This window comes from Cupressus sempervirens, chromosome 7 (genome assembly GCF_028749045.1).
Source record: "Cupressus sempervirens isolate cs-2001-9-10 chromosome 7, ASM2874904v1, whole genome shotgun sequence".
Lineage (NCBI taxonomy): Eukaryota > Viridiplantae > Streptophyta > Pinopsida > Cupressales > Cupressaceae > Cupressus > Cupressus sempervirens.
The window spans coordinates 16257942-16272181 of NC_143124.1; positions in this window are offsets into that span (position 1 = coordinate 16257942).

Here is a 14240-nt window from a genome sequence, read left to right on the forward strand (position 1 = left end):
TATTTTCTTCATGATTATTATTGATAGTTTTATATTACTGATGTCATGTTCACTCTTCTCCTTTACTTAACCACTTGTATTCATTCTTTAATACTTAAGATTGATACAATCCATTATCCATACTCTATAATTGATACTCATTCCTAATATGTTATCTTAGCTGTATGTGGAAAAATCATATATCTATTCTAATTATAATTGTTGAACCTTTATGATAATATATTCTTAAATGTATATCCTCTTGACCAATTCTATGTCCATGAGCTTGTGATGATATGATTTTGATATATGTGTTGTACATAATAGTTAGCCTACAACTTTTTATCATTGCCTCTGATATGATTCTTTTGTCCTTTTTATAAAATATGGCTTTGAAACATTCTATATATGCCTATGATATCTGTGTTGCTCTGCATTGATAATGCCCTTGATGTAATGTATCCTTTTATTAAAACATGGGAAATAGGTACAAATAACTTACAAAACTCAATTGCAAGAGACTTCTTTCCTTAAAGTCTCAAATAACACTTAAAACTGATAATGATTAATGTAAGAAAAATAGTCTATGGTACCCCTTTTAAATGTTTGTTCTTATGTTATAGAATTGATATGATATATGAGAACAATGCCATTGCTATCTCAGATACAACAATTAAGTATATGTAAGATAATTTTGGTCTATATATCTACACAATGTTAAGATTATCTATTTTGTTTTTGATATGACTGATAACAATTATTCAAGGATGATCTTTAATTTGAATTATGCAACTAATGAGATTGGTAGATGTGTTTGTTATGGCAATATAAGTAAGATACAATCTATTTCTACTCTCACTATAATTACTATTTCTCATAGTAATGCATTTTATATTCTTCATATATTGATGAAAACTTGCAAGTGTTCTCAATGATGCTATTGTGTGTCTGATTTTGATCCTTAAACATATGCAATTATCTTTCAAATATTTCTTATTTTGATATGATGATCTACTACTTCTAATATATTTCTATAGGATTGGTTCTGCTTATAGTGGTATAATGCTTACCCTCTACTTGATAGTATTTATTTGGAATGACTCATGGGTGGAGAGTTTCTCCTAGTAGTGATGCCATTTTTATTTATTATTTATTATGTAATTTTATTAGAGGAAAATAAGGGAGACACACACACACACACACACACACATATGGTTATTTTTTAGGTGCTGATGATTTCCTTATGCCTACTTCCATGATGCTGGCCAACACTCTAAGATTGCTGACTGTAGGATCAACAACAAGGAGCATGCAAACATCCACACCTATTGCAACTAGAGCTCATGGTAAATCCTTATTTTGTGACATTTTGTTATGTGTTAAATATGATAATATTTGTACTTTTTTGTTCTTTTAAGTATATTATGACATTGATTAACTTTGTTATGTGACATGTACACCTTTGCATGGTGATGATAGAACTGATACCAATATTGCTAATAATTTACGAGCCTTTCCTAAAGCAACCCATGTTACTTGTATTGGATAGTTGGAGGCATCATTGTTGATTGCCAAGAAAGATATGATTCCCTTAAAATTGCCTAAGATTCTAGGTACTTTAAAATTGTAATTATTTAGAGTGTAATTGTAGTTTACTTATTCGTACCTCTTTTTTGACTAATGATGTGGTGATGATCTTGCAGAAAATAATCTTTTTTTATGAAACTTTTTATGATTTAACATTAAAGATATTTGGGTCCACATTATGTAAAAGGTACGTAGCTTGATATAATTGGTAGCTACTTTTTTCCGTTCATCCTTGAACTAAAATTTTTATCTAACAATTTTATTTTTAGTGAAAGCTAGACTGACCAAGGCCCTGAATTAAAAGATCATATCATAAAAACTATGGAGGAGTTCTATGGTCAAAATATTTTAAACAAAGCCCAACTTCTTAAAAAAGCTTACAAACATTTAAAGGCTATGTGAGACCAATATAGAATGGCTCTAAAGCTCAACCTAAAGTACAAGCCTCCTCATATGGTGCCACAGCTGGAGTGGAATGAAATCATTGAAGATGCAAAAGGGAAGAGACTGTGGGATAAAGGAATTAACCCACCACTTGACAAAAATAGGTATTTGTCTCATAAACTTTAGTCTCTCATCTATTCCATCCTTCCAAGAGAATATTCAACATCTCATGAATGCATACCAACCTTCAAACACACATAGACACCATAACCAGGCCTCTTTCAAATTTTTTCCAAGAATGTTGATTCACTATTTTTACTTGCAACAATAGTTAACATGTTGATTCATGGTGAACTCTTCACAAGGAGCAATGGTTGTGATTCAAACCCATAAGTTAACTATCAAGACAACCCATAAACAATTAACACCTTCCCTAATCTCCATATAGTGAGAATCGTACAATCAATGTATTCTTCATTCTAAATTTGCATAGTATTTACTGTCTAATAGTGAGTAGTGAGGCCTTTTTCCATTACATTGTATTCATAAGAAGGTTAGTGCATTATCCTAAAATAAGTTCCATGACGAACATATGAAAACACAAGGATTTGGAGACATTTGGTGTTAGAAAATATTGTAGTGAAAGAAGTGTCTGTCCTAGAACTTCTCCAACATCTCAAGGAGGTTCTTGATCATTTTTTATGCCTTTTGACATGACCCATAAGCATGTTTGAGGAAGGTTGCAGTAGTCAAAGGTATGGAGTGAAGGAAAAAGAAATAGATTCATTGAGAAAAGTGAACAATCGCTGAAGTTTAATAGAAGTGCTAGAATATAAGATAGGAGAGGAAGATCATGTATCATAGCCAATCATTAAGGCATGGAATAATATCATGATGATTTCATATTAAGAGAGGACAATTGAGCCATTACTCTTTTTTTTAACAATTTACGTGTTTAATTCATTTGTGGATTTATATAATCTCACATATTTTAAATTTTACATATATAGGTTACAGGACATATTGAAGGCAACACAAGCTAGGAAAGAGAAAATTGGGTAACACCATCTTGGCTCTGGTGGATATATGAAAATTCACTCATGCCTTGTAAGTAGTAGTAAATGAAATGTCATATTAATTTTTAAATATAAAATTATAAATAAGAAATACATTAATTATTGATTTTATTATTCAAAAAATTTAGGGCATTGAATTTAATCTAGCACCCACAAAAGAGGACAAACTAATTGGCTTCAATCAAGGCTATAAAGTAGTGGTTGCCTGCCATTGCATAGATTCTAGTGGCAAAATAGGTGTAGAAGATTCAGGTGCAGTGGTTGACACACAGGAAAATAGGCCAAATGAATAATAAAAGTAATCGAGAACTTCATGACAAATAATCTATTTGATATTAATTTTGAACAATGATAACAATGTGCGCATGACATTTCACTGCAACTACTACTCCCAGCATAGATCTTACTCATGATGATGAAGGCATGGATCCTACACATGATGAAGACCTTAGTGTGCATCACAATGATACATGTACATATTCAATTTCTATTGAAAGTTAATCATGTAATTGTTAATAAAATTTAACATCTTAAATTGCAATTGGTGTAACCTTTATGTGATAATTTTTGAGTATGCAAAGCGTGATGCTAGTGTTGAGCATGTTGAGGTTGGGGCTGAACAAAATGTGAAAGTAGATGATGTGACACTATTAGGTAAAGAAAAATCCCTGTTATGTTCTTTATATTAATGAAATACTTATAACATTAAAAAAAAAGTTTAGAATTAAACCCATTTATTTCTTATTGTAGGGGCGCATCAACCTTGTCCTCAATGAAAGAAGATGAAGCCTCATGTTGTAAGATTAGAACCATAAGAGCCACATGATGCCAAAGATAGTTAGGATGTGCCTATTAGCCTTTATCTTCAAAAAAAGAAAAGAAGAAGAAGAAGAAATGAATGTTAAAAACCTTGTTTGATGATGAATGTATTTATGGATATTTATCACTATTTCTTATTGATGATGAATGTTGATGAATTTTATGTCATGTTATTGAATATTTTTATGTGATTATAATGATTGACATGTTCATGAATTATTGATGAATATTTATAGGTATTAATGAATTATATGTCATGTTAATGAATGTTATGTGAATGTAATGATTGATGTGTTCACAATTTATTGATGAATGTTTATATGTATTAATTAATTGTATTTCATGTTAATGTATGTTATTTGGTTATAATGATTCAACAATATACTTCTCAAAACTCTAACAATTTTTCTTAGAGAAAAATTCACCCAAGATCAAGGAGCACAGATGAGCATTTAAAAATAGGTCCAAGTTTACTAGTGCTCACTACCAAAAATGTGGAAAGTAGAAACATTGGGCTTGACATGAGTCCAAGCCTCCTTAGGAGTCATCTATCACAATAACTTGTGAGGCATCCAATTTTGAATATAGTTGGCACAATTGATAGCTTCAACCCATAATGAAGAACTCATAGATCTAGATTGAATCATATAATTGGCCATCTCCTATAATGTCTTGTTCTGTCTCTCTGCAACCCCATTCTATTGAGATGTATAGGGAACAAATAACTGATGCTATAAACCATTCTTAGTACAAAAATATTTGAAAGATTGATTCACATATTCCTCCCCATTGTTAGTGAATATAAACCCAATAGAAAGACTAGATTACTTTCCACATGTCTTACATATTCGAAAGGAATCAAAGAAATTAGACTTGTACTTTATAAAGTACACCTATGTGTGTCTAGAGAAGTCATCTATGAAGGTGAGCATATATCAAGCACCTAAAAAAGATGGGGTGGGAAATGACATAACATCATTATGTATCAACTCTAATGGTGCCTTAACACATATGGATCTACCTATCAGAAAAGGATCTCTGTGATGTTTGCCAAGTGCACAACCTTGACACACACCATCAATACAAGAGATTTGAGGAAACCCAATCACTAGCTCCTCTATACTCATTTGCTATAGATATTTATAGTTGAAATTGACAAAACACTCATGCCAATGCTTTCTCACTATGTTTTCATGAGAAATGAGAGAAACATTTGTAGAATCAAAGATCTCAAAGCCATCAAACTAATATAAGTGAGACTGAAGATCAACACTCTATGTAGAAATAGCCAAGTTAGGATCATGGAGGTCTCAAATAACTATATAAAGTGGTGAGAACTCAACTATCTTTCCAAAGCCTGAATGAAAAATTTGAAAGATAGACGGGAGGTTTGTAGAAATGGCTAGAGCCAAGAAAACATTCTGTAGTGAACCACCTTCTAAAGAGATAGTCCTAAATGCATGATTGAAAGTTGAGAAGAATCACCGACTGCAATGTATGTAGTAACACTTTGAGAAAGTGAGGTAACCAAATTAGGTGAGTGTGTCATATGATAGGAAGCTCCAAAATCAAGAATTTAGGAAGTTGTAGAAGACAATGCTCGTGCAGAAAGAGCATGTCCTTTCCTTTTAGGAGGAGGTGGAGGCTTCAAAGAAGTAATATTGGAATGCTACATGGCCTCCTCCAATGCCTCAAGATGTTTCCAAAACCTAGAAACTGAATGTCCTTCCTTACTACAATAATTACAAGGATCACCTATGTACTTCTTAGTCTTGCAGGAAGACTCACTAGACTTAGAAGTGTTAGGATAAACTATGGACAGAAAATAAAAACTACATGCAAATATAACCAATAACAGAAAAATAATAGATCACACAGAAATGAACACAAGGCACCAAGATTTAACGTGGTTCACCCAATCCCTGGGCTACGTCCACTAAACAGCAAGTCCGATCTTATTACAATCCAGTGATTACAACCTGATTACAATCCGTAATCCCTTACAGCTCAATACCACCGCAAGAACCAATTTTGTATCACAACATAATGAAAAATACCCAACCCTAAGCCCTGTTATACACGTATTAAACCACTTTAGGGTTATAACATGTCGGCCACTATTTATGAAGTATGTGCAGTACTTTCCTGATCAGTCACCACAATCTAACAAGAAGAATTATCCTTCTAAGAGGGCTTTCGAGCATTTGATTTGGGAGTAGGCTTGGAAAAAACTCTCACTACCTATTGAATTTGACTTATGCTTCAATTTCTACTTTGTCTTTCCTGTAGATGTCTAAGCTACGAATGTCTTTGTCTTAGAACTAGTCATAGTATCCAACTATGTAAGCTTCGAGATCTCTCTAGTCAAGTGATCACAAAAGACCTCAAAACTAGGCATAACAAATCTATTCCCCAAAGCATCTTTGGTGGAATAGAAGGTAAAAGAAAAAATCTGAAAATTCCCTCAAAACTTAGAGAGAATCAGATAGATGCACTCATTATTAGTCTTTGTCTTTCCACAACCTTGCAACATGGATCTCTTTTTATTAAAATTTGTCAAGAAGTCATCAATAATCAGAAAGGAATCCAGTAAAAGAGAGGTAAGCTCTACCTCTATTTGAAGTGCCCTAAACTCATTCAAAGTACCAAACAAGCCATGAAGCTTGGTCCACATAGCTAGAGGAGTATTGCACCTATCTAGATGAAACTATAGACTATATGATACCTATGATGCAATCAATTTGATTGCCTCATCCATCTTGTTTCGGTGTTGGATGATCTCATAAGTGTTAGAATTAAACTTCAGACAAAAATAAGAGTTACATGCAAATATAATCAATAAAAAAAAATAATAGGTCGCATAAAAGAGAACACAAGACACCAAGATTAATGTGGTTCACCCAATCCCTAGGCTACATCCACTAACAACAAGTCCAATATTATGATGATCCAGTGATTACAACTTGATTTCAATCTGTAATCCCTTACAACTCAATACCATCACAAGAATCAACTTTTGCATCACACATTACATTACGAAATCCCTAACCCTAAGCCTTTTTATAAAAGCTTTTGCCACTTACAAAATTAGGGTTAGAATAATAGAAAAATAATAGCCGACACCTTTTACAATATAAGGGTATTTTTGGCTTCAGGGGCGCTACCCCTAAAAACCCTTGCGAAGGCATTGTCCCTCAACCCCACCCCATATTATGATAGGGAGCATACTTGGGGCACTGCCCTAGGACCCTGCTCCGTCTTGGGGGCACTACCCCCAAACCTTTGTAGAAATAATGTGGGGAGAAATCCACACCAAATAAACCTTTGAGTTTGATTAGGCTCCACATCACAAAAATAAGGCTCCTAAAAAATAGGTTGTACAACATCTAAACATGACCACAATGCTTTTGACCAAAGAAGTCGAATCATTGAGGTCTTCCAAGTGTGATAGTTGTGAGGGGTCAGAAGTTCTAAACAAGAAGAGGTCTTGGACATTATTTTAGAAGGGGTTTTTGAAGCTTCCTGATGGGTTGATATAATAACATAAAGTAATATAAAAACACCCCCCACAATGCAAATAACTAAACCCCAACTTACAGAAAGAATGTGTAAATGAGTGAAGTGAAAAAATGACTTAGAAATGAATCACAAACACTTGGTACACAATACCAGTGAAATGATAGAGAATCTAGAAAGTTCTCAAGGAGATATTTTTGATGCTTTCTTCAGATTAGAAAATGGAGCTATAATGAAGAAGTTATGCCCCTCGAGACATAGAAGTCATCAATAAACTTCAAGCTCAATAATAGTTACCAAATTGGAAAGCAATCCCAAAAATAATTTATCCATTGTCTCTATCTCAGAACCATCTTCCCAACGCTTCTTTTGGATTGAAAAAATACCCTCATATGCTCAAGATATCACAAACAAACCAACAAGGCCCTCAAAATGACTTGAAAAAAGATTTATTAAAAAAAGATACCGCTAGAGCGAAGGCAGAGAGGCAACTAGGTGGGGAAATTAGCAGAGCTGCTAGTAGTGGGGCAAAGGTGGTAGCCACAGTTGCGAAAGTCTTCTGGAAGTGGTGAGGATTTTCTAGTGGTGGTGGATAGATTTCATGAGTGGCACACAAAAAATCAGTGACAACTCTAGTTTTTTTAAAACTCGGTGGTCGGTGTGGGTAGTGGTGCTGACAAAGAGGTTTTTATCACTAGGAAAGGGCCTACGGGTTGGAAAAGGGCTTGCAGGCCAAATTTTTTGATTTTTTAAATTTTTTTAAAGAAAAATATCACATCGTAATGTGTGAAGAGGCAGTACGACCCTACTAGGCAAACTTTTTTGCCTCTTGGATCAACGTTGTCCAAAATTGATAAACTTTATATAAAAATGGGGGTTTTGACACCTTCTAAATCTACTTGTGAGGTTTGTTTGGCCTCAAAGTGCTTTAAAAAATAGAGACCCCCCTGATTTCACAAAAAATACCTAAAAAACTCTAGATCTATTCTATCAAACCCTTATTCTCTTTTTTCTCTGAATACCAAACAAGATACAATAGATCTAGTTCTAATACCATGAAGGATTTGAGCAAGAAAAATCTAGAAATCTTAAAGAATACTTGCATGTAAAAACCTATCATAGATAAGAAAAAGACAAGAGGAGGAAAGGGTTTTTCTTTGAAAATATGAAAATTATATTCTCAAAAATGAAAAAGATGTAAAATAATTACAAACGATCTATCCTTATAAAAGGAGATCAAAACCCAAAAAAGGTAACCTAAAAAGTAAAAGGGTAACCTTAAAGGTAAATGTTATTTAATAATTACTAATTAATTATTAAATGAGAATGCAAAAGGTGCATAAAATGAGATCTTAAGAAGGGATTAAAGCACATTTAATAAATGAAATTAAACAATGCTTTACTCTAATAGAACTTTCAAATATTGATAATTTCAAATATGAAAATGTTAAATCTTCTTTCAAAGCTAAACTAACACTTGATGGACATAAAGATAAGAAAAAGAAAAAGGTCAAACATGTTGTTAGTGATAGTGATACAGATGATGAAGAGCTAGAAGAACTTGAAGCACTGCTAGCTAAGAGATTCCATAGAGGCAAAGGAAATACAAAGGTAAGTTACCTATCATATGCTTTAACTATAATGAATTTGGTCATATTGTTACTAGATGTCTAGAGAAGAGAAACAACAAAAATGGAGATAAGTACAGAAGTAGAAAAGATGAGAGCAATAGGGACTATAAAGAAAAAGGAAAGAAAGCCCGCTCAATTGCTGAAGAGGAATCTAACCAGGAATCAAATGATCATGATGACGAAGTTGTATATGTTTCTATGAAAGATGATTCTAATGAAGATGAGGCAACTACACTGGTATCCTATGTGAGTAAAGGAGATAGATGGATCATTGATAGTGGATGTTCGCATCACATGATTGGAGACAAAAGTAAGTTCCAAATCCTTAAACATTATAATGGAAATAGTGTTAGATTTGGGAATGATGCACCCTATTTGATAAAAGGTATATGACCAATAAAATTGATAGACAAGATCATATGTGACAATGCTTACTATGTGGAAGGACTTAACTATAATTTGTTGAGTGTGTCAGAATTGAATAGTTCAGGATGTAAATTTGAATTTGAACATAAGAAGGCCAAGATCTATGATGCTTATGGTGAACTCATTAGAAATGGTGATCAGACTAGAGATAATCTATTTTATCTTGACATGAGTGTAGCTACTTGTTTAGTTGCATAATTTGATGATGTGTGGCTATGGTACAAAAGGTTATATCATGTAAGATTGACAATTTGGTTAGTATCAGTAAGATGAAGAGAGTCAGAGGTTTTCCAAAACTAAAGAAAGCTGATAATGTGATTTGCAAATAATGTTAGTTAGGAAAGATGACTAATTCTAGTTTTAAGAGTAAGACTCATACTTCTTGAATGAGATTCTTGAGTTAGTTCATACCGATCTATGTGAACCAATTGATGTGCAAAGCTACAAAGGTGATAAGTATTTCATGCTACTTATTGATGATTATTCTAGGATGATGACAATGATGTTTTTAAGAGAGAAATTTGATGCTTTTCAAATGTTTAAGTGGTACTTGGCAAGAGTTGAAAAGGAAACAGGTAAAAGCTTGAGATGTCTAAGATCTAATAGAGGTGGAGAGTCTACATCAAATGAATTCAATAAATTTTTCAATGATAGAGGAATCAAAAGACAAACTTCTGCACCTAGGACCCCTCCAAAAAATGGGATTGCTGAAAGGAGAAACTCTTCCGTGATGGATTATGTTAGGACACTGATGATGGAGAAGAATGTTGCTTTGAAATACTAGAGAGAAGCTATTAGTATAGTTGTCTACACCTTGAACATAGTACAAGTCAAGAAAGGTACAATTCTTACATCTTTTGAGTTATGGTATGGATACTCACTCAATGTTAAATATTTTAAGTGATTTGGAAGAAAGTGCTACATTCTGAAAGACAATAGCATTTTGAAAGACAACAGAAAAGGTAAATTTGATGCTAAAAGTGATGAAGGTATATTCCTAGGATATTCTACAAAAAGTAAAGCTTATAAGTGTTTGAATGCTAACACTAACAAAGTTGGCGAAAGTGCAAATGCAAAGATTAATGAATATACATAGGTACATGAAGATGAACCAAAGGAGGAATCTGAGAACCACAAAGCCTTTATGTATTATTATGAAGGCATGACTGATGGAACTGAGAACTAGGTTGTTAATCAACAAGAATTTGTGACTGTCGAGTCACATACAATGGATGCCAAGTTGCATTTAGGAGCTATGTTGCAATCAGAAGCCAAGCTACATTCTGATGCTAAGATAAGTATGCAAGAAATGAATGCTAAACCACCTGACAGAGAAGTACACAGTGACCTTAAAATTCAACTTCATGAAAGACCCATTGCTGAAGAAAGAAGAATAGAACCAAGGCTATCAAAATATGTCAGAAGACATCACCCTGCAAAAAAAATCATTGGTGGAAAATAAGATGGACTAATGACAAGGAATAGATTGAGATATGAGATAAGTGTGCATGAACCCAGAACAATGAAAGATGCATTAGAATTTAATGAAGACTAGATTCAAGACACAAATGAATAAATTAATCAGATTGAGAAGAACAAGACCTGAACACTTGTATCCAGATCATATGAAGAGAATGTTATTGGAACCAAATCGATGTACAAAAACAAGTTAAATGAGAATGGTGAAGTAATAACAAATAAGACAAGATTAGTTTGTAAAGGATATGCACAAGAAGAGGGAATCGACTATGGAAAGACACTTGCCCCAATTGCAAGATTGGAAGGAGTAAGAACTCTGCTTGCTTACTCTTCTTACAAAGGATTCAAAGTTTATCAAATGGATGTAAAGTCTGCATTTTTGAATGATATAATAGAAGAGGAGGTTTACATTGAGAAAATTGAAGGATTTGTTGATCCAAACAAGAAGAACATGGTGTGTAGATTACAAAAGGCTTTATACATGGTTTAAAGAAAGTTCCTAGAACATGGTATGGAAGACTACACAATTATCTCGTGAAGATTGGTTTTGAGAAGATCTAGATGATAACAACAACTTATATTTGAAGAAAAAAGGAAGTAAAGGAATTTTACTAGTTGAAACATTTGTTAATGATATCATATTTGGAGGCCAAAATTCTTTGTGCAAGACATTTGAAAATGAAATAATGAAAGAATTTGAGATGTCTATGTTTGGTGAGATAAATTTATTTGTTGGTTTACAAGTATATTGGATGAAGTATGGTATTTACATTACTCAGTCCAAGTATGTAAAGGAAATCTTGAAAACCTTTGGTATGGAAGATTCAAAACCAGTTAGCACTCCTATGGTGACATGACACAGATTATCCAGGACTAATGATTCTTTTGAGGTAAATCAAACATTATATAGGTCTTTGATTGGTAAATTGCATTATGTAGTTCATAGAAAATCTAATATTGCTCTAGCTGATGGGATTGTTCCAAGGCTCGCTACAAATCCTAAGTAGAATCACTTAATGGATGTCAAAAGGATTATGAGATATTTGAAAGGGACAAGAGATGGAATCTAAACATGAGGTGGAGGTGTGGAAGTCACAACACTGGTCTCAGGAATAACACATAAGTTCAAGCGACCTGACTTCACTTAGTAGTCTCTTGTGAAGGAGGAGAGTGAATCTTCGATAGTGGAGATGGTGGACCAAAATGTGAGAAGGAATATAAGTGGGAAGCATGATTAATAGTCCTTGTAGCAACAATATTGCCTATTTCACTATCTCTGATGTGCACTAAATCTTGTGCAAACTTAACTATCTTCCTTGTCCCACTGTGTGTAATCTGATAAATAGACAGAAGGTTGGAGGACAAAGATGGAACACAAATTACATCATGAAATGTACCACCATCAACGCCAATAGAACCTTTCCCACATACAATCATAACAACGTTGTTCCCCATCAAAATGTGTGGAGTAGGAGAAGCCTCAAAAGAAGAGAATAAATCCTTAGAAAATGCCATCTGTGTGAAGCACCTGAATCCAGTAACCATCTAGAAGAATGTGGAGTAGCATTTGCACATAGTGCATGACCCTTTCCTCTATCTTTACCGTTTGACTAAAATGATGATGATGAAGATGATTTGTGAGAAGTAGAAGGAATATCCATGTTTCTCTTCTAAAGGATAGTAGTCAAATTTGAAACATGTTTGACATAGCCATCTAACTTCTTCTCATAACAATGTGACTCATCATGATTAGGCTTAACCAAAAAATCTTGATCTCTGCATTGAAAATTAGAAAATTACTGCCTCAGGAAACATACCAAAATATCTTGATATTTGAACCAGAAAATCTTGATTTGTGTGCTGAAAATTAAAAAAATGCCTCCTTGAGAAATGTGCCCAATCTAGAAGCAATATTATTTTGCCTCAGATTCCAACAATGTCTAAATTGGACAAATTTTATATGAAAATGGGGGTTTTGATGCCTTATGAATCCAACTATGAGGTCTGTTTTACCTCAAAGTGCTTCTAAAATTAGAGACCCCCTATTTTCATAGAAAATACCCAAAAAATGTTAGATTTGTTTTGTGAAACCTTCATTCTTCTTTTTTTCCAAATAATGAACAAGCTACAACATATTCAACTCTAATACCATGAAGGATTTGAGAAATATGCAATACAAATCCACAAAACTCGAAGAATACCTAGATGTAAGAACCTGCCACGGAATAGAAAAAGCAAAGAAGAGGCAAGAGTTTTGCTCTGAAAATATAAGAACTATATTATCAGACTGAAAAGATAAGAGATAATTACAAAAGATCAATGCTTGTAGAAGGAGATCGAAAACTTAAAAGGGAAACCCTAAAAGGTAAATGACATTTAATAATTACTAATTAATTATTAAATGGAAATGTAAGGTGCATAAAGTGAAATCTTAAGATGAGAGTAAAAGTAATTTAATAAATTAAATTAAATTAACCTTTTACTCAAACACTTTATATTGAACTAATAGAAAATTATTTATTTCCACTCTTGCAATTTCTATGTAATTTTATTTGTTATGCCATAAATGAATCTTGTGTGGACTAATCCTAATATAGGGTAAAAGAGCATGCATTTTGGATATGTTAGGAGCGTCCCATGCATCGATGACACTTACCTATTCTCTTATTGAATTCTACATAGGTATATTATGACATGACGCATTTGAAAATACTTTCAATATGAGAATATTACTATCTATTATACTTATTGCTACCCTCAACCTCTAATGCACAAATGACATGTATTAAAATTACATAAATTGCTTTAATTTGGTTTCCCATTGATCTTATATTTTTTTGTTGAAATCTTAATTTTCCTTTTCAATTTTAGTTTCTACGTTTCTATTAGATTAAGATTCATATATTTTGATTAGTAATATTTGAAAAAAAATTATAGATAGTAAGTAATTCTATTAAAATAAAAATGAAATTAATTTAAACAAATAAATAGTAATAAAAATAAGGTGTTTAAATGAAATAAAAGTCCACTCTCTATTTGTATATAGTTAAATAAATAATATTCCATCCACTAATGGCAAACAATTTGATTTACAAACTTAATATTAAAATGATTAAAGCTATGAAATTTTAATAATTGATAGTGATGGTTTTAAATCTTTTTGGATAAAATTATGTGAGCAATTTTTCTTCATATTATTTTACACTCCATGTCATCCAATATTAGATATTACTTAGTTAAATAAATGAAGACATGATGTGATTTGAGAACCTAGAAAAGTACTTAGGATAGACAATCTATTTTCAATATCATAATTGTGGTTGAAAATATTGTCTAAAGAAGA